The 22,209-nt window shown below is 39.4% G+C and overlaps 1 protein-coding gene and 1 pseudogene across 4 annotated transcripts in view; both read right to left on the bottom strand.

The window, feature by feature from the left end:
• acot7 (acyl-CoA thioesterase 7) overlaps positions 1-22,209 on the bottom strand; it is a 257,856-nt gene that overhangs the window by 128,953 nt on the left and 106,694 nt on the right. The gene's annotated exons all lie outside the window — the stretch shown is intronic.
• Positions 1,502-1,641, bottom strand: LOC140188812 (U1 spliceosomal RNA; annotated as a pseudogene).

Here is a 22,209-nt window from a genome sequence, read left to right as displayed (position 1 = left end):
TCCCTGTAATTCCATGGCTCTTATCTTGCTAAGCAGCCTCATGTGCGGCACCTTGTCAAAGGCCTTCTGAAAATCCAAGTACACCACGTCTACTGAATCTCCTTTGTCTACCCTGCTTGTAATTTCCTCAAAGAATTGCAGTGGGTTAGTCAGGCAGGATTTTCCTTTCAGGAAACCATGACGAAGATGTCGGCCTGAATCGTCGTCTGTCCATTTCCTCCCGCAGACGCTGCCTGACCTGCTGAGTTCCTCCAGCATTTTGTTTCTTGATCCTCTGAGGTACCCTTGCAAGTGAATGTGTCCAGGGAGCAATTAAGAATGGACAGCAACACAAAAACCCCAGAACAAATCTATAATAATTTTGGAATGAGAAGTTTCGTCTTGATTAATGAAATCGCATCTTTTCATAAAGAAAAATGCAATGCTGCCAGAGAGTGTCCTAGGCCAAGTGTCAGCGTGGGCATAATAATAGAAAGAACAAGCAACTCCAAGTCATGTAAAGGGAATAAGAAACTTCATAATGTATTATGTTCTCAATTCTAATTTATCAGCCTACATTAATTTCCTTACACAGAGGAGATCCAGCAGGTAAGGTGCATTGCCAGTCTCGGAAGGAGGATGACAGCTCAGTCAGTGTATGACAGAACAGAAACACAAAATCGCCACAGGAGCTTCTGGTGTGTTCATGAAACTCGGGGCCTCAGCATCCAGGGCTGCAATTACTGGTAACAAAACTGATCTAATTTTAGAACTGTAAATTAATTCACTCCTTCAGAGAATATTTTCTAATCACTCCTTAAAGCTGTACCATTTTAAAAAAAGAAACTGCCCGATAATGAACTGTTGCCTTGGTAACCAGCTTCTAAGATCACAAAAACTGCACTTCCCAGGCTTCAACAGAGTCAAGATTTTCAACTGACTGTAATAACATTAAAGGGAGTAACCCTCTGCTTTGTTGAAATCAGATCTGCTTTGCACAGTGCCTGAAACTTAGAAGATACTTTACTTTCCAGTATTCAAAAAGCTAAAGATAATCTTACCCTCTACAGATCAACAAAAAAACAGTGAGTAAAAGGAAAGATCCAAGGTAGACTGAAAGTCATCACTGTGCCTTTGCTGTGATTTTCCCACAAAACACTGCCTGAAATAATTAACATAGCTTAAAATTCATTTATTAGCTTATAATTTTATTTTGTGACTATACTGTCCTTTATCATATCTATACATACTGTATCATAACTATATGTGCTGTGTAGGACCATACGTACTGTGCTTTGCACCTTGGTCCCAGTGAAATAATGTTTCATTTAGCTGTATGTAATTCTAGTTGTAAGAATGCAACTCATGTGCTCAGTATTATTTATTTACTTGTTTATTTTGTCAGGGCATCAAAGGATATGGCGAGAAGGCAGTTGTAAGGGATTGAGTGGGATCCAGGATCAGCATCCAGAATGTCAGAGCAGACTTGATGGGCTGAATGGCCTAATTCTGCTCCTATATGTTATGATCTTAACTACCACAAATTTTGCGGTTGAGTATTCCGCATTTGGGGACATCGCAGGCGTCAGCACACCCAAAGTGCAATGGGATAGCCTCGCCCTGGAACCTCGGCCCTCCTGATCACCGATGGTTCCTCTCTCTCACGGTGATGTCTGAAAAGAGGATGCTGTCTAAGTTGCATGCCATCTTGGTCAATGCCTCCCATCCACTACATAATGTACTGGGTGGGCACAGGCGTACATTCAGCCAGAGACTCATTCCACCGAGATGTAACACAGAGTGTCATAGGAAGTCATTCCTGCCTATGGCCATCAAACTTTACAACTCCTCCCTTGGAGGGTCAGACACCCTGAGCCAATAGGCTGCTCCTGGACTTATTTCATAACTTACTGGCATAATTTACATATTACTATTTAACTATTTATGGTTCTATTACTATTTATTATTTATGGTGCAACTGTAACGAAAACCAATTTCCCCCGGGATCAATAAAGTATGACTACGACTATGATTAGTTGCTTTTTTTTGTGTTTGCACAACTTGTCTTTTTTGCACACTGATTGATACCTGCATGAAAATGAATCTCAGGGTAGTATATGGTGACGTATGTGTACTGATTATAAATTTACTTTGAACTATTAGGTCCATCAACATTCTAACAAACTAGAAGTCTTCAGTTGTTTGCACCCCATTTGATAACCTGCAGTTTCCCATTCTGTGTTAGTACAAAGTTAAACCAGTCTCATTCTCATGCTCAGGATATATTTACGGGTGCCTCCTAGCACCATAATTCACCTGGGTATATGGCAGAGAGAGAGTGGATTTGTGGAGTTTGTATGGGCAGCTTTATAGTGTTACTGCCTCATCATTTCAACTACTCAATACACTTATGACACAACAAATGTAAAAGTTTGACTTGCTGTGTATTGTCCTCAGAATACTGAAAGAAAAAAGACAAGTCAACACCTTGGACATGGCTATGTATTACCATTATTTTCAATTTTTATTTTTAAAATATCCAGTGTTTGTTTTTGCGGTGTCTCTTTTTTTCATGACGTATTGCCGTGTGGCAAAACTGTGCTTTATTTTAAATTTATACCCCCAACTGTGTCTGTAAATGATTAGAAATAGGTTGTCATGAAATACCCGAAGCATTTCAGGCTAGTGTTTGACACAAATCAAAAGACAGGAATTAGAATCTGCTACCTTGACCCACACAGACAGACATGTTCATTATTCACTGGACAATTGAAAGTATTTTCCTTTTTCAACTCCTACGCATGAAACTCCTCTGTTCTACAGTAAAAAGACAATAATGCTGAGATGAACTTATCAGCTCAGGTAGGATCAATAGAGAGGAACAAACAGCTACCATTATGGGCTAAGACCCTTGTGGACAGAAATAAACAGTCAATGCTACAAGGCCAAGCCACTTCCATTAGAACCAGAAGGATCTAGGCCCAAAACGTGACTGCTTATTCCTCTCCATGCTGCCTGACCTGCTGAGTTCCTCCAGCATTTTGTGTATGATACTCTGGGCTTCCAGCATCTGCAGAATCTCTTGTGTTTAGGTTATTAATAGTGCAGTTTGAACTTTACCAGGAATTATTTATCAATTAAATGCAGAAGTATCATCATAAAATTAGTTCATCTTGTCAACCAGCTTACTGGAGTTTATAAGGACACTGCCAGCATTGGAGAACTTAAGCTATGAGGAGCTATTAACCAGAGTAGGGTTATTTTTGGATCCGAAGAAGCTAAGGGATAACTTAATTGAGATTTATAAAATTACAGCTGACCTAGATATGGATGGGAGAAAGGTCATTAACTAAGGTAATTTGTAAAAGGCCTAGAAGGGAGTTGAAGGAACATAGTTTCATCCAGTGATGGGTCTGGAACTTACCAGTTAAAATAGGCAGTGCAGGCAAAAAAACCTCTCATTACATTAACAAAGTGCACAGGGAAGTATTTCGTATGCTGTATCCCATAAGGATGAGGAACTGAGAAGTGAGATTGGATTAGAACATAAGCCAGCGCAATACAAGCCTTTCAGCTTATGATGTTGTGCTGACCTTTTAACCTACTCCAAGATCAATCCAACCTTTCCCTCTCACACAGCCCTCCATTTGGTATGCCAACAGTTATATTCCACTGAGAGTTTGAGGTAATTTGATACAGAACCAAAGACTCCAGCAAATTTCTACAGATGTACTGTGGCAAGCATTCTGACTAGTTGCAGTACTGCCTGGAACGAAGGATCCAATGCACAGGATCAGCTCCATCACGGGCACCAGCCTCCCCACTATCGAGGACATTTTCAAAAGGTAATGCCTCATGAAGGTGGCATCCATCACGAAGGACCCTCACCATCCAGTTCATGCTGTCTTCTCGTTACTACCATCAGAGAGAAGGTACAGCAGTCTGAAGACACACACTCCGCATTTTAAGAACAGCTTCTTCCCCTTTGCCATCAGATCTCTGAATGGTCCATGACCCCATGAATATTACCTCACTATTTGCTCTCTTTTTGCAGTATTCTTATATACTCTTATTGCAATTTTTAGCAGTTTTTTAAAATGTATTGCACTGTAGTGTTGCCACAAAACAGCAAATTTCATGACATATTATTAAAGCTGATTCTGATTGTAACTTTTCTTTCATTGGCTAGGACTTTTCCCAAAGGCATGGATTTCTGCACTATAAAATTCCTACTATTTTGTGATTAGTCTTGACACACTACAGGTAATGTATATCTTCCCAGAAAATGGTGCTCAAGAAAAGACAGCCTGCCAAATAATTGACCCCTACCTGACGCAAAATCATGCGAAGAAAATGACCCTGGTGTATTTATGAGCTATGGTACCCTTGTTCGTCACTGTAACAAAACCTTAATTGGGTAACGATTAATGTCAGTATTAAATTAAATAAGTAATCACCAGCAATTATATGTTTGATTCCATAAAAAAACACTATTGGCAGGAATTCATCTTTCATGTAAAAAAAAATTGCAGCTCCAATTTTAAGTCAGACAACCATGTACTTTTTAAAACGATAATATTCAAATACTGTATACCTGGATTTAAAACTCAAAATGCTACAAATACAGATTCAATCGACCAGTGTATCATCATCCAAAGGCTGTAAAGACTGTGATATATATCCATTGTTAGAACCACAAGCTGGAGTTTGTGAAAGATTAGCTGTATTTGTCACATGTATATCGAAACAGCAAAACACAAGTAAAATGTGTTTTTTTTTTGTCAATGACCTACACAGTTTGAAGACTGTGCTGGGGCAGCCCACAAGCGTTGCCATGTATACTTGCAGCTCGAATACAGCACGCCTCAACACACTAACCCTAACCCAAAACTCATTGGAAGGTGGGAGCAAACCAGAGTGCCTGGAAAAAAACCATGCAGTCACGTGGAAAGTGAACAAAACCCCTACAGCCAGTGGTGGGAATCTTCATCCAGAGAGTGTTGAATCTATGGAATTCATTGCCACAGGTGGCTATGGAGGCCAAGTCAACGGGTATACTTAAGGCAGAGGTTGATGGATAAGTCAGGGCATGAAGGGATACAGGGAGAAGGCAGGAGATTGATGCTGAGAGGAAAATGGATCAGCCATGATGAAATGGCGGAGCAGACTCAATAGGCCAAATGGCTTAATTCGGTTTCTATATTTTATGGTCTTATGGAATCAAATTCCGATTGGTGATTGTCAGAGCTGTAAAGTAATTGTGTTAACCACTACACTACTGTGTCACTCTTGTAAAACGCAATTGGCTTGTTCAATAGATTAGCCATGATGTATAAACTTTGAGTCTTGGTCTCAAATCACAGCAAAAGAAGTGTCTTTTGGCTATTGGCTGAAAGGATCAGACGTGAAGTACATTGGTTCCAAATTGCTCCAACTGGCAGCCTAAAACTGAACCAGACAGTGCAGCTGATTTTCTGTGCCTGCGTCTTGGGTACTATGTTACGGTGGAAGGCTGTCACACCACAATGGTATAACAGACAAGGCCATTCTGCCCGCGGTCTGTGCAATAATGTGAACATAAAAGCAAATGGAAGATAAGCAAGCTCTATGTAGGGAAAAAAAATAAAACAAAATATGCAATTAAAAAAATCAAAACAAAAAACGTTGGAAATACAGAGAAGGTTAAGTGACATCTGGGGAGAGAACTACAGAATTAACTTTACAGGTGAGTTCTTTAAGGTAATGAATGGAAAGCCTTGGGCTTTTTCTTTGCAATACGCCGTGCCTGCGTATGTCCAACATTTTTCTTACTACAATTTCTACAAGTCTAGCAAAATGCTGGATAAAATTAAGACTTGAGAATGGCCTATTTCAATGTGACCGATTAGTTTGAAAATTCAATCACAAATCAATCTAAACAATGTAGGAACATTGAAATGGACTAGAACATGGTTCTTACACAGTATCGGGGTAATCAGCACTGTAGTCTGTGCTTCAGATGCCTGCCAAAGACCACCCTCTAATGCAACCATATGCCATATCTGTCTCCTCAAGCAATTATCCTGATGGCCATTCTGAACAAGGCAGTCAATTTCAGTACCCACTTGTGAGCAGTTCAGCATTGCAACAGCCATGAGTAACCATCTTTGGTTGACTCTAAAAAAATGGTACTTGATAAAACAGCAGTTCGGGTAAAACAGAAGTATGCACTGTGCCATCTAGAACTCCCGATGTATTTTGTTAATCTGCAGTATAATAGCCAGGACTAACAGGCTGAGAGACAGCTTCTTCCACCAGGCCATCCAACAGCCCTCCATTTGGTATGCCATCAGACTAATGAACACGCTGACTTGAGTGTACTCTATATTACATCGACAATTTATAATAAATTATTATAAATTATTCTGATTGCACATTGCATATTTAGATGGAGACGTAACATAAAAATTTCAACTGATGACTGAAATATCTAATCCACTTTCAAATTGATTCTCAAATCCCTTGATTCGCTTAACATCCAAAAATCTATCAATCTTGGCCATAAATAACAGAACATTACCATCCCTTGAGGCTGAAAATTCCAAAGAGCCACAGCCCACTAAAAAGTAAATATACCCTATGTCCCAATATTAAATGGCCACCCACTTATCCTGAAAACACATCTGAGAACTAGACACTTCATCCTGAGCAAACAGCTCCCTGGTATCAATCCTTCTAAGAGCCCTATGTGTGTCAATGTGATCATCTACAAGTCTTCAAAGCTCTAGTGAGCATAGGCCAACCTTATTTGATGACTCCTCACAGAATGAATTCCTCATGCCAGGAATCAACAGGATGCATTTGCACTTCATGAACTAGAGGAAAATTATCTTTCCTTAGGGCAAAACTGCACTCAGACTTTCCTTCTTCTTCCTTTTGCACCTATCACATCCCAGCTTCTCACTTCATCCTCTTTCCCCCAATCACCTGACTCCACCTCACGTAGCTCCACCTATCAGTGCCCAGCTTCTCACTTCATCCGCCCTCCCCCAATCACCCAGCTTCCCCCTCACCTTTTAGCTCCTCCACCTTTTTCTTCTGGTTTCTTTCCCCCTTCCTTTCCAGACCTGATGAAGGGTCTCAGCCTGAAGTGTTGATCTATTCTTTCCATAGCTGCCATCTGAGCTGCTGAGTTCCTCCACCTTTTTGTGTGTGTAACTCTGGATTTCCAGCAACTACATCATCTCTTGTGTTTGAGTGTGTTACTCAGACTATTTGCTCTGACTCACATTCAGAAGGTGAGCATTTAACAGGTGACCATAGCCCATAAAAAGAATGGAACTCTTGGCAGCAGGAAGGGGAGGAAGAAAATCTGGTGTCGGAGAAGAAAAGGAAGAATGAAAAACCAGGTCAGTTCCTACTGTGCACCTTGAATCTCCCACAACTTGTACGACTGCTAGGATTCTTACCCCGGTCTTTTTGTCACATCTTTTTGTCACATCTTTCTGTCTGGATTAAAGGCTTGGAAATGAAAAATCAAAGGCACTGGTATGAATGCCTGCTAGCAAAGAACCACTCGTTAAAACTCTAGGGCTCTGCACCAACAAAGAAAAGCTCAGAGAATCCTTTAAAATCCCTGAAAAACAATAATAATTTCAGTACAATATCCAGAACAGAGAATCTTGTTTATGGGAGTGCCTGTGGGTGACTACAGCAGCCAGTCATTCAAGAGCATTAGATACAAATGCTAATTCCCTCCACCATTTCCAGCACCTCAGTGCCCTGATGCAGAATGAATAAAGAGCAAGTAACAAAGCACTATACGAGGATAAACTGAAGCCGAATTATTTTAAACACTGCACAAAAGCAGCAGCAAATAAATTCTGTTATCAGCAAGAACTCAGAGCAGCACAGAGAAGCTGTTCAGCAAGCAAACAGTGCGGGACTAAAAAAGATAAGCTCTTTTTTTTGCAAAAGAAATGAAAAGAAAACAAATAGTTTGGTATTCAGTAAACACATTCCAAGTGATAAACGGGGAATGTGCATTAATTTACTATTGCAATTCCTAATCTGCGGAGTAAAGCTTTACACTTTTCTGTGGCTATTATCCAGTGTATATTTAATATTTCAGTTATATTTGAGTAATCTTGTATTTCTATATTGATTGATTAAGCATTCTTGTTCTCTAAATAATTCATTGTGGTTTATAGGTACAAATACGTGAGCTGCATGCATCATCACACTACCAAGTGATACATGTACGCCTCATTTAAAGACGAAGTTACACCCATATTTCACAGCCCATGTCTTTCTTCAAATTAGATTAATGTTTTAAAGTTACAAGACATAGCTCTAACCATTTTCAAATTAACATATTACCCTTTGTCCTGCAGTGCCCACTGTTCATAAAGGAACAAGGGAACTAAGGTTGAGACCTAGTGGATGTGGTGGGCAAGGGTGCCTTCTCCAAGCCCATCATCTTTGTGCATGACTGTACATTATGTAATGCTCAGGAACTCATTATATTTGAAAAGAGACACTTAAATGCATTATTAAAACAATCTTGGCAGCCAAGATTATTTTAATAATGCTTTTAAATGTCCCCTTACAAATAGAAAACCTGTGTTGGTTGACCTTTCATTTGCCCTCTCAAGTCAAATTCAGTCTAAACCTTTAACAATTATCACTCAAACAGAATAAAAATCATTCAGTTACCACCCCAACGCAGCCCACACACACGAAAAAGAAAACTCACCTGAAATTCCAGTCATCAGATAATGATAGCAATTTAACGGTATTAAAAAGTTAGTTAACTTATTATTTCAGTATACTTCTGAGATGCACTATAAGATCAATTTTTGAAAGAAACTCAATGTTACATTCAATGTTTCACCGTGCAGAATAACTTCTGAGACAGAGAATCGCTGCTGGAGGGGAAACGTTCTAAAAATTAACTTAGAAGACAAAATAGTACAGCATTGTACAGGACCATCAGCCCACAATGTTGTGCCAACTTTCTAACACCAATCTAACTCTTACATAGCCCTCCATTTTTCTATCATCTGTGTGCTTAGCTAAGAGTTTCTTAAATGTCCTTAACAAGTCTGCCTCTACTAGTACCAGACTTTTCAGAGGTGAAATTAGTAACATTACAATATGTAGGAAGTACTAGTAAAGTGGAAGTCTCTTGTGCAAATTAATTACATTTCAGTCATAGATTTTAACCTAGACTGACAGATTTTGGCTAACCACAGGTGTGATGGGATGTGGGGAAAATAAAAACAGATGAAGTTAGACACCAATCTCATTGAAATAAAGAACATAGACTTGGGGCATAATACCTCCTCCTGATTCTATACAGTGATTTCCATTTAATTGGGAAATAGCAGGACCCAGTACATTTTAGCCCAATTAAAAGGCTGCTCCATTTAGCCAAATGTTCATGGAAATAGTTTTTTTTAAAAAAGGTATAAAAAGACATATTACCATTTAACTGTGTTACAATTTATGTATTTAAATGAACTACAGAACAAATTAGAACCCTACAATACTATAAAACTGGGTATTAGTTCCTCATAGTTATCGATGGAGGAATTCATCCAGTGTGTGCTGCCGTGTTCTTTTAATTGGCGGAAATGAAGTCAAAGTTAAAAAATAAAATTATCAAAAAGAATTCACTGCTTTTTGAATCAGTGTCTCTCAGCACTAATAGATAACATAACACATGAACGTGCAACTGCTCTATTTAAAATCTGCTTGCTCGAAGCACAATCTAGTGCATGCGACTGACACCGGTTAGAAACTGTTCAGCATCAGTATCCTGTCCCAATTAAGTGGTATAGTATCCCAAATAAATGAAGGGAATCCCAGCTATCTTCTCAATTAGTTTTTGTTCTTTAAGAGTTGTCCTAAATAAGCAACTACCCCAATTAACCGTTGGCCCAATTAACCAGAATTCACTGTGTTTGCAAACAACAGATTAAGGTTAATTGTCTACACAATTCAGATTTTCATAGCTTAATCTCTAAGATTCATAAACAGCAATACAGACAAGGTATCTAATTCAAAAACTTCAGTCCTTTGGTATAATATCAGCAATGCATCCATAATATGCTTTTTCACTCTTGGAATGTAGAAATACAGAATCCTTAATCTTGGAAATAAAATATACAATTCATAGTTCCAGTAATGCTTTTTAAATTATAAATAGAGGCAGCAGACTAATGTAAGTCATATGAGAAATCTACACAATATTCAAATCACACTTCTGTAAAGAATAGTTACAACACAAGAGACCATTCATCCTGTCACTTCTAGCTAAGTGTAGAGTAAACTCCGGCATTATCCAATGCCCTGCGGGGTGTGGCATTTCAAATGTTCATTCACAATGTTATTTTAAGTGCAGTGGAGGTTTTTCTTCTATTGCCTTTTCAGTGAATGAACACTGACCCTTCCTTGCCTTTATGTGAAAATAAATTCAACTAAACTTTCCATTAATCCTTCTCCCAATTATTTTAAATCTGTATCTTCTGGTTATTTACATTTGGACAAATAGATACTTCCTTTCCTGTTATCTGGAGACCACATTTAAATCTCCCTTCAGCTCCACCCCTCGAAAGAATTCCAGCCCTACCAATCTATTCCCTGAGTTAAAATTCTGTATCTAACATGGGCTCTGTTGGTCAGTTCAGCAAAATAATTCTTCTCACAAATTTAATCGCTTTTCCATCAGTATTGCAATCTTTCACCTGCCTTTATATCCCTCTCCAGGTCTCAAAATCCTGTAACTAGGAATGTTGAGCTGCCATTCCTGTCCTTTTTTAAACCAGATTCCAATAATAATTTAGAATGTCATACCTTCAACAGTTTATCTGCACCTGAACTTGTCTACTTTATTCACTTAACTCCTTTCATTGTGCACATCAATGAGCACTGCCAGAATCCTCTGTTGTCCATTTTTCTAGCCACTGCTTCCTCTACCTTCTGCACTAATCCACTTTATTCATCAATGCCCTACCTTCCACTCTAACACTGCATCGCTATCTGCACTCAGGCAATATCCTTGCCAAGGTGCACAATATAAATGACATAAATTGCAAGGGATATTGTGGAAATATACAGTATCTGTAACCCTTAAGTTTTTATGATTTTATAACTTTTGTAAAAGGTAACATGACAAAATGGAACCTGTGTGACCCCAGAGTGCTTTGCTGGTTTGTTGAAGTGTTTAGCTTGCAAGCAGAGTGTGTTTACATCAGAATGTATGTTTATGGCAGGTAGTGTTTTGACAACAGAGAAAAACAGGACACAGTTGTTATAGGGGAAGAAGCCTTGAAGGACAAATGGACTGATTTAAAAAAAAAACAATGCACGGATCCAGATAAGGAAGGAAGGAAGCCTATTATGGGATGAAACAACCTCAAGGACATGAAGTTGATGAATTACTGATCTCTGTAAAAGTATAAAAATGGTTTGTTCTAAGCTGTAAGATTGAAGCTACCTTCCAACGAATTAATACATGGAGGTAGACCTTCCCTTGCATGTAATTATCGCACATTGACTTTGATCCAATCTGAATTTGTTGCACTGTCATGCATATTAGAAGACCTAGCTGAACGGTACACGACAGTATATAAAGTACAGAAGTAATCCACAATGCTGGCTGTAAATCTTAAATAAAAGCAGAAATAATCAGCAGGTCAGGCTTCATCTACAAGGAAGGAAGCAAAGGTAACAGGTAAAGTCAGTTTGGTCTGAAATGCTGGCAAGTTCACTCCCTTGAGAGGTTGCCTGACCCAATAAGTATTTCCAGCATTTGGTGAAGTTACTTTTAAAGATGGCTTTACTCTTAACTGTCCTGGATGCTTCAGAGAAGTTTAATGAAATCCTGTACGGCACTCCACAGATATATAAAATTTAGTTGAAAACATGTACCCTCAGGCCTCCTGAATCTTTTCAGCAAATGGTTACCATAGTAACAGGCAAAATTCTCCTTAGTAACAAGATAAAAGATACAGCAGGGAGCCAAAAAGCTGCAACAAAATGCAAATTTGCACTGCAAGAAATTGTTTAGATGGTGGGCAATATTTAACAACAAAAAGAGAAATCAAAAACAGATTGCATCAATTACAAAATTACATTAAGATTCTCTAATGTAGAAATACAGATAACCCCTGCATTATGGTTGTTCAGCTAATGATAATTTGCCCTTATAGAATTCACAAAACATGACCTGAAAATTAAGATACAGAATAAAATTTGTGCTCTTGGAATTAACATGAAAAAAAGCAAGTAAGTCAACAGAATTTACAGTGTTTCAACTTGCATTTCTTGACACACATGTAAAAAACATGCTTAGCATTAGAGAAATCATGATATGGCCTGTTTTCGAGGAATATAACATTATAATGCAGCAGTTGCCTGTATATCATTCACCTGTGACAAGGATCATAGTGCACAGCAGATTATGCTGGAAATCCAGAGTAACACACACAAAATGCCAGAGGAATTCAGGTTAGGCAGTATCTATAAAGAGGAATGAACAGTCGATGTTTCAGGCCAAGACACTTCATTGGTGGGGCTGGAAAGGAAGGGAGAATAAGAAGGTGGGGTGAGGGGAAGGAGTACAAGCTGGTAGGTGGCAGGTGAAACCAGGGAAGGGGAAGATAGGTGGGTGGGGAATAGGAGATGTTGAGAAGCTGGGGGGTGATTGGTGGAAAAAGTAAAGGGCTAAAGAAGGAGGAATCTGATAGGAGAGGAGAGTGGACCACGGAAGAAAGGAGGAGGGAGGCGATGGGCAGATGAAGAGAAGAGGTAAGAGGGCAGCCATAAGGGGAAATAGAAAAACATAGAAGGGGTGTTGAGGTGTTGCTCCTCCAACTTCAGTTTATCGTCATCGTGGAGTAGAGGAGACTGTGGAGTGACATGGCGGATTGAGAATGGGGAGTGGAATTAAAATGGACAGCCACCAGGAAATCCTGCCTGTTGTGGATGGAGTGAAGGTGCTTGAAAAAGCAGTCCCCAGTCTACATTTAAAAGTTGCTGGTGAACGCAGCAGGCCAGGCAGCATCTCTAGGAAGAGGTACAGTCGACGTTTCGGGCCGAGACCCTTCGTCAGGACTAACTGAAGGAAGAGCTAGTAAGACATTTGAAAGTGGGAGGGGGAGGGGGAGATCCAAAATGATAGGAGAAGACAGGAGAGGGAGGGATGGAGCCAAGAGCTGGACAGTTAATTGGCAAAAGGAATATGAGAGGATCATGGGACAGGAGGCCTAGGGAGAAAGAAAAGGGGGAGGCAGGGAAAAAAGCCCAGAGGATGGGCAAGGAGTATAGTGAGAACATTAGTATACATTATAGTGAGAACATTATAGTGCATGAACATTGACTCCTCTAACTTCCGCTAATGCCCCACCTCCCCATCATACCCCATCCGTTATTTATTTATATACACGCATTCTTTTTCTCTCTCTCCTTTTTCTCCCTCTGTCCCTCTCACTACACCCCTTGTCCATCCTCTGGGTTCCCCCCCTCCCCCTTTTCTTTCTCCCAGGGCCTCCTGTCCCATGATCCTCTCGTATCCCTTTTGCCAATCACCTGTCCAGCTCTTGGCTCCATCCCATCCCCTCCTGTCTTCTCCTATCATTTCGGATCTCCCCCTCCCCCTCCCCCTCCCACTTTCAAATCTCTTACTAGCTCTTCTTTCAGTTAGTCTCGGCCCAAAACATCGACTGTACCTCTTCCTAGAGATGCTGCCTGGCCTGCTGCGTTCACCAGCAACTCTTATGTGTGTTGCTTGAAATTCCAGCATCTGCAGATTTCCTCGTGTTTGCCCAATCTACGTTGTAAGCATAATTCACAATCACAGTGCACAAGCTTCTTCTCACTTTATTGGAGTTCACCCTGCCACTAGCTCTCTATTCCTTTCTCTCATGTATCAACTTTTGGTGCCTATAAAAAGTATTCACCCCCACCCCACCCCCTGGAAGTTTTCATGTTTTATTGTTTTACAACATTGAATCACGGATTTAATTTGGCATTTTTGACACTGATCAACAGAAAAGACATGTCAACATCAAAACAAATTTCTACAAATCGGTCTAAATTTATTACAATTATTAAACACAAAATAAATGATTGCATAATCACTCACCCCCTTCAAGCCAGTATTTAGTAGATATATTTTTGGCAGCAATTGCAGCCTTGAGGCTGTGTGAATATGCCTCTATCAGCTTTGCACATCTGGACACTACAATTTTTCCCCATTCTTCTTTAGAAAACTGCTCAAGCTCTGTCACCTTCCATGGGGATCGTGAGTGAACAGCCCTTTTCAAGTCCAACCACAAATTCTCAATGAAATTGAGATCTGGGCTCTGACTTGGCCACTCCAGGACATTACAGTAACTTTGTTGTTTTTAAGCCATTCCTGACTAGCTATGGCTTTATGCTTGGGGCCATTGTCTTGTTGGAAACAAATCTTCTCCCAAGTCGCAGTTCTCTTGCATCAGGTTTTCCTCCAGGATTTTCCTGTAGTTTGCTGCATTCATTTTACCCTCTTCCTTCACAAGCCTTCCAGGGCCTGCTGCAGTGAAGTATCCCCACACCATGGTAGGGATGGTGAGCTTTTGATGACGTGCGGTGTTTGGCTTATGCAAAACATAGCATTTAGTCTAATGGCCAAAAGCTCAATTTTGTTTTCATCAGACCATAGAACCATCTTCCAGCTCACTTCAGTCTACAATTTGCCTTCTGGCAAACTCTAGCCGAGATTCCATGGGAGTTTTTTCAACAGTGGCTTTCTCTTTGCCACTCTCCCATAAAGCTGTGAAGCACCCGGGCAACAGTTGTTGTATGCACAGTCTCTCCCATCTCAGCAACTTAAGCTTGTAACTCCTGCAGAGCTGTCGTAGGTCTCTTGGTGGCCTCTCTCACTAGTCCCCTTCTTGCATGGCCATTCAGTTTTTGAGGATGGCCTGCTCTAGACAAACTTACAGCTGTGCCATATTCTTTCCATTTCTTGATAATTGACTTAACTGTACTCCAAGGGATAGTCAGTGACTTGGAAGACTTCTTGTATCCATTTCCTGATTTGTGCTTTTCAGTAAGTTTTTTGTGGAGTTGCTTGGAGTGTTCTTTTGTGTTCATGGTGCATTTTTACCCGGATACTGACTCACCAGCAGGTTGGACCTTTGAGATACAGGTGTATTTTTACTACAGTCAATTGACTATACACAAGTCTTCAAAAACAGATCTCTATGTAACTAATTATGTGACTTCTAAAACCAACTGGATGCACCAGTGATGATTTGGTATGTCATATTAAAGGGGTGAATACTTATGCAGTCAATTATTTTGTGTTTTATGTTTGTCATTAATTTAGATCACTCTGTAGAGATCTGTTTTCACTTTGACACGAAAGAGTCTTTTTCTGTTGATCAGTGTCAAAAAAAGCCAAATTAAATCCACTGTGATTCAATGTTGTAAAACAATAAAACGTTGAAAATCCCAAAGGGGCGAATACTTTTTATAGACACTGCAAGTTCATTTATGCCATTCCCCTTTATTCAAGATCCTTTCAGACTGAGAATGACTTGCTTCTATTTCTGTTTTGTGGGTTCATCAATCACTTCAGATGAGCCAGTAGATACTCGACAGAACAGAAGAGTGGGTGAAGTAGAGAACTTCTCCCACCAGTTACACTAGTCTTATGTGTTCAGCCAACAATTGAATTTGAATGTCTCAAATGTCCCTTCTCCACCTTGGGCATCATGGGCCAAATATTACCAGGATTCAGTGTGTATGTTTCATTTGTTCAAGGAGGCTTTTAAAGCTTCAATCTTTTCCTCTTTGCTCAGGTCCTGACTTGGATTAAAGTGTGTGTTTCAGGAATCTGGCATGTGAAAGATGTAGTCTGGCCAACTATTCTTTGGGTAGTGAGATTCATGTTCTACCCATTCCTTGGATAAAGAATTTGGCTTTGCTAAAGAGTGACTTATGACCTTGATTTTGGTGATAGATATGTGTGATTACGTTTAAATATTTAGATTCTACAGATAGGCTTGAGATTCATCAGTTTCTGAAACTAGAACAGACAAGTTAAGGTTTCCAAAATAAAGGGTCTCGACACACAGCAAGAGTCTGGCAGATGCTGTCGATCTGCTGTTTACACCAGCATCTGAAGCCTTTAAATAAGAAATCAAGTTTTATGCTAAAGCTCTGTTGCTGTCAGAACGCCACATTATTCACTCTCTCCAGCTCTTGTTAACATGCTCGAGCAGTTCAATGTGTGTCCTGTATGAATAAGGAATAGTCAGGCTGTGGGTCTAGCTATTCAAGGCCTGTGCTGGTCAGCCATACTACTGGTAATGAAACCCAGAGAGACACACAACCTGACTATTAAACAATACCAAGATCTTTATGTCATCAGGTAAGATCCACACTGCTCGGTATCATTGCAGAACCATCAATATTCTTTACTTGGATAGTGAGTTTTGTCAAAAACCCTCTCCATTCCTACTGCTTGTTCATTCCCCATTACAGTACCTCGTAGTAGTACTTCCTTAGTTAATCTTCTTTTGCCTGTAAATATTCTCATTGACCTGGGCTATTCAATGCATTTTGTATCCTCCTAAAATTCACGTGAGGAAAATAAATTTTCCCTTCTAGTTCTATTTCAACATCTATGCTATAAAAATATTTTTAAGAAAACAGAAAATGCTGGAAACATGCAGCAGGTCAGGCATTTCCCTCTGACACAGAAACAGAGTTAACATTTCAGGTCCGTGACCTGTCATCAAAACATTTCTTCTCTGTTAAAAATTCAGTCAAATCCTTTTAAAATATATTAGATCATTTACTCAACTTTTTCTCTGCGAAAACCAAAAAGATTGGAAAGTACTATAAACGTAATCAATGAAAAAAGTATTTTTCCAAAAAAAACGTATATTTAAAAAAATTAAAAGTTGCGAATAGACAACATGGACCCTCCAACCTAATCTGCCATTCAATAATGTACTAGTTGACTCTGTACTTTAAACTAATTTCTCACCAATTCCTCTACTCCCAATCCCTTCACTGATTGAAATCTATTGATCTAATTCTTGAGCTCCTGGGACAAAGAACCCGAGGATTAAGAGCAAATTTATCAATATGGAGGAGAACCAAATTTAAAACTAGCAAGGTACCTTTACACTTAAACCAAATGATGTCAAGCCAATACATTTTGGCCATCACTATTTAAGGTAGAAAGGTAAAACGTGTGCAAGTTGATTAGCCTGACATCAATTGTCAGGTGCTAAAATCTGTTTTTAAGGAATTAGTAATAGGTAGGCAGCTGTCAATCCCAGGGGATGATGGGCTTGTGCCTCTGGTGGACTGTGTCCTCTCCAGGGTGCAAGCCTGGGCAGGAAGATTTGAAGAACCGGCTGTTGCCCATGCAGCAAGGTCACCCTCTCCACATCACTGATGCAGTCCAAGGGAAGGGCATGCACAATACAGCTTGGCACCTGTGTCATCACAGAGGTTGCCAGAGTGAAGTTGTAAACAACATCAAACTGCCTCAGGGACCCTAGCTCCAGATTTCTTCCATGGGGTTTACTTGGCCTTTCCCATGCGTGGGTATGGCTGCAAGGCAGCGGAGGTTTAAAGTCAAGAGTTTTCTTTCTCCGAATTAGTAATAGAACACTTACATAGAGGTTTATCAAGTCACGAGGGGCCTAGATTGAATAGATAGTCTTACTCCCAGGGTTGGGAGTCTAAAACTAGAGGGGAAAGATTTAAAGAGGTCCTTTATTGGACACAGGGTGGTCCATATATGGAATGAGCTACCAAAAGTGGTAGAGGTGGGTACAGCAACATTGGACAGGTACATGTATAGGAAAGGTTTAGAGGGATATAGGCCAAAGACAGGAAAACGGGAATAGTAGTAGATGGGCACCTTCATTGGCACTAACCAGTTTGGCCAAAGTCCCTAATTCCGAACTGCATGACTCTTAATAATGACATTAAATACCAAATACATGATGCAAGCAAATGGAACAAAGAGGAATGAAAAGAAACTTACTTGGTATATTAAGATCAACACACAAATGTTTTTAATAATTTTATGGTGGTTGGAAGCAATGCAGCTCACTGAAAACAAGTAGTGATGCTCTTGTAAATGGACAGAAGGAAATGGCAGATATGTTGAATGGTTACTTCACATCAGTATTTACACTTGAGACAGATGATATCTTTAAACCAGCAGCCTCCATTCATTTTAAATGTATTGAAGCCATTGAAATAACAAGACAGGAAAATCTAGGTTGCATTATCTGTCAAACAGATAATATCTTTGTTACTGGGGAGATTCTGAATAACCATGATATATTTATCAGAATGACATGCTTGCAACACAATAAAAGTTTATTTATGAAATAAACACAAAAGCTTTGCTAAACACTTCAGCCCCTTGCAGCTAAATGACATTTACAGGAGCTTCTCAGCAGCCCGAGCAAGAAACAAATCAGGACTGGTTACCCGGGCAGCTTTTCACCACACCTACCCATTGGTCACCTGCTCTGCTGACTGTGATCAGCTGCAAAATTTAACAAAATCTAACCTTACACCTTTTTGCTCCATTAGACCTGTTTGTGCATTAAGCTGGTTCCCTGATAAGTTATTATATTAAATAAGTACCGTGAGATAAGGAAGTCTGACCATGGTATTCATGCCCATATAGAACATAGAATCCTAGAGCACAGTAAAGGCCCTTTGGCCCACGATGTTGTGTCAACTTCTAACCTACTCTACGAAAAGCCTAACACTTCGCTCCCACACAGCCCTCCTTTTCTCTCTCATCCATGTGCTTGAGTTCCTGCTTTATATTTGGTGGGAACATCGCTGGGAAATCAGAAGAAGGATGCAAGCAGACAAAACCAATAGCAGCCGTTTTTAAAATGGGAAGGAAATTTTCAAGAAAAAAATATTACAATGCCGTCTTCACCATCACAATAATGCTGGGGACATTGGAAATCTTGTACACAGCAAGAATTATAGATGATACATCAAATAATGTATTTTGGTCACTTCCTTAGCATTTTGTTATTGACTATATTTTGGCAAACACGTGTATACTCAGCAAAAAAGAAGTGATTACTGGATTTTGTCAATTCAATTGAGCAAACAGAAAGCATCACAACATTTTTTAATGTGAAGTGCCCCCTTTTAAAGGCACTCTTTATACTGAATAATATTTCATTTATTAGGCAGTCCTTTCAGTTTATTTCTTAACAGATCACCAATAAGGAAGGTCCTCATCAGGGCTTCCTGATCAGCCTATCACCTCATCATGAAAGATCACTTTCAAAGACAGTTCAGATTTTTTGGAAAAAGTAGAAAGTGACAGAACTGTGACAGAACTTCAAATGTTGGACTTCAAACAAAAGGGCAGGGTATTTTGTTCGTAATCCTGTTTTAATTGTCTATTAATTATAGATGAAATAATAAAAATGCTGAGGCCATCGTACGCTTGTCGTGTTGTATCCGCCTTAGTGCGAGCTGGAATCATTTCTGGAAGAACTCTTGTTTGAACTCCCAAAACTAAGAAAAAGGTGTTTGATGAGTACGTTACCTCCAAAGATGGGAATTAGAGGGAACCATAAAATGTTTCTTCTCAATCCACTCCAAAGAATGCACACTATTACAAAGAATACAACTATAATGTGTTCTTCATTGTATTTAGTTTGGAGCCGAGCCAAGACAATATAGTTCTGTTTGTGGCCAGCTTTTCCTAAGTGCAGACACTCTTGGGAGTAAATGTCCTCATGATTATTTGCAACTTAATGTTGAACCAATAATATTAAAACCCGCTAAGCTGTCAGAATTAGAGGATTAAAGGAACGTGCATTGACATTCATAATACATCCATTAATTCGGTTGCATGCAATGAGAAGCTGAGAAAACGTCAAACTCCAGGCACGAACAGCTGCACAGAAGACCAGAAAACTGAAATATATAATGTTTAAATGCAAAAGACATTTATTTGTCTTTATTTCATTTGATAACAAGTCCATCTGACAGTAGAGGAAAGGACAAAACAAGTAATGGCTAAGTGACATTAGGGATTTGGGGACCTTAAAAGTCCTATGGTAGGGTGAATAAGGGAGTCTGAAAGAGGTTGTGGAGTTTCTCTTCCAGCATTTGAATAGGCTAGAACAGGAATAAATAGCACAATGAAAATGTAGGGGTTCATTCTCCTCACCTGTCTATCACCTCCTTGTGATGTCCCTCTTCCTTTCCTTTATCCCACGGTCCACTCTCTTCTCCCATCAGATTTCCTCTTCTTCAGCCACTTACCTTTTCACCTATCATCTCCCAGCTTCTCACTTCATCTCCTCCCTTCCCCCCCCCACACTCACCTTCCCCTTAACCTAACTTCTCACTTATAGCATTCCCCTCCCCCCACCTTCTTATTCTGGCTTCCTTCCCCCTTTCTTTCCAGTCCTAATGAAGGGGTCTTGGCCCAAAACGTCAACTCTTTATTCCTTTCCACAGATGCTGCCTGATCTGCCGAGCACATCCAGTATTTTGTGTGTGTATTGCTCTGCACTTCCAGCATCTGCAGAATCGCTTGTGTTCATTGAGGATAACACCACTGAGATTCAGCAACACATGTGAAAGGCTGGAGGATCTCAGCAAGTCAGGCAACATCTACGGAGAGGAGTAAATAATCTTTGTTTCAGCCTGAGGCCCTTCTGCAGAATCTCTTGTGCCTAAACTTTGAAATTCAAGTTTATAGAAGCATCAATAAAGTAAGGAGAGAAGTGCTTCTAATTTAAAGAGGAAGGCTATAGATGTATTTTATACTCAAAGAAAATGTTACCCTTGACAATTTAGATGTACACTTAACTGTCAGTTTTGCTCCTTACAAAGGATCCCTCAAGCCAAGCCTCTCACTATGTTTGACCACTGCAGTTGATTAATGCCTTGAAACATTACCTCGTGTTCCAGGGCTATTCTATTGGAGCAACAGAATGTCAGCCCTGTCAGGAGAGCCTTTGGGACCTCATTAGCCCTTTTTTAATAGATTGCACAGCACCATTCCTGGTCAATATCTCTTTAGGGACATTGAAGCTCCACAATAAAGGTCTCCTTGCCATTATCAAATTGATGGCATTTTTATATTGGTTATAATTCTCATGAGGCTAACACTTCCCTTTAGAAAATAGATATTACCTTCAGTAAAGAGTTCATAACTTTTAAAGATCTTTTTCTATGTGTTTTGAATTTATTGCTGTCTTTTAGCCACAAACACTACAATCACTGAAGATCGTGTTCTGCATCTAATATAATAGATAAAGCAATTTTTATACAATACTGAGTTATTCCAAATTATTCCTTGGTTATTATGCACCCATTGATTTAATCAACATGCGTCAGCAACCTAGTTCTGTCAGCGGTGATGACAAGTACCCAAAGAAGCAATTCAACAGACAGATCAGCAGCTCATGATACTGTCCAATAGACCCTTGGAAATTAATAGGCCTGATTTTTCTATGTTTCCATAAAGGGGAAAATACAAGTCTACACTAAGCTGTGGGAACTAATTCCCTGAGAAGAGCAGAGACTCATGTTGTCACTATATGTGGAAATAACTTGTTGCTCTGTCTTCATGATAAATCTATTAGTAGTCATTTCAGAGAAGCACATTTTGTCATCTTGCCCACAAACATATAAAGCAATGTGCAAAATTTATAATGAAGTTTTCTTGTATCATCTTTCTGCTGGGTGTTCATGAATGATAACATTACTTACAGATCTCAATATATAGCTTATGAAACCTCATATAATTATGGGAGAGTTTGATTCTTTTCATCGTAATTTATCCTTACTGTCCAAAAACACAAATGAGAATGACTCAAAGTTGCTGCATCCGTATACTTTGTCTATAACTATATCTAAATCATCTTGGTTTAGTCCACTTTTACAAGGGGGAAACTTCTCTGAGTTATACTTTATACTTTATTGTTGCCAAACAATTGATACTAGAACGTACAATCATCACAGCGATATTTGATTCTGCGCTTTCCATTCCCTGGATTACAAATATTAAATATTAAAAACAGTAAAAATTAGTAAATATAAAAATTTAAATTATAAATCATAAATAGAAAATAGAAAAATGGAAAGTAAGGTAGTGCAAAAAAAAACAAGGGGCAGGTCCGGATATTTGTAGGGTACAGCCCAGATCTGGGTCAGCATCCGTTCAGCAGTCTT

This window comes from Mobula birostris, chromosome 27 (genome assembly GCF_030028105.1).
Source record: "Mobula birostris isolate sMobBir1 chromosome 27, sMobBir1.hap1, whole genome shotgun sequence".
NCBI classification, from domain to species: domain Eukaryota; kingdom Metazoa; phylum Chordata; class Chondrichthyes; order Myliobatiformes; family Myliobatidae; genus Mobula; species Mobula birostris.
The sequence above is the reverse complement of the archived record's forward strand: the minus strand, read 5'-3'. Positions and strand labels throughout refer to the sequence as shown.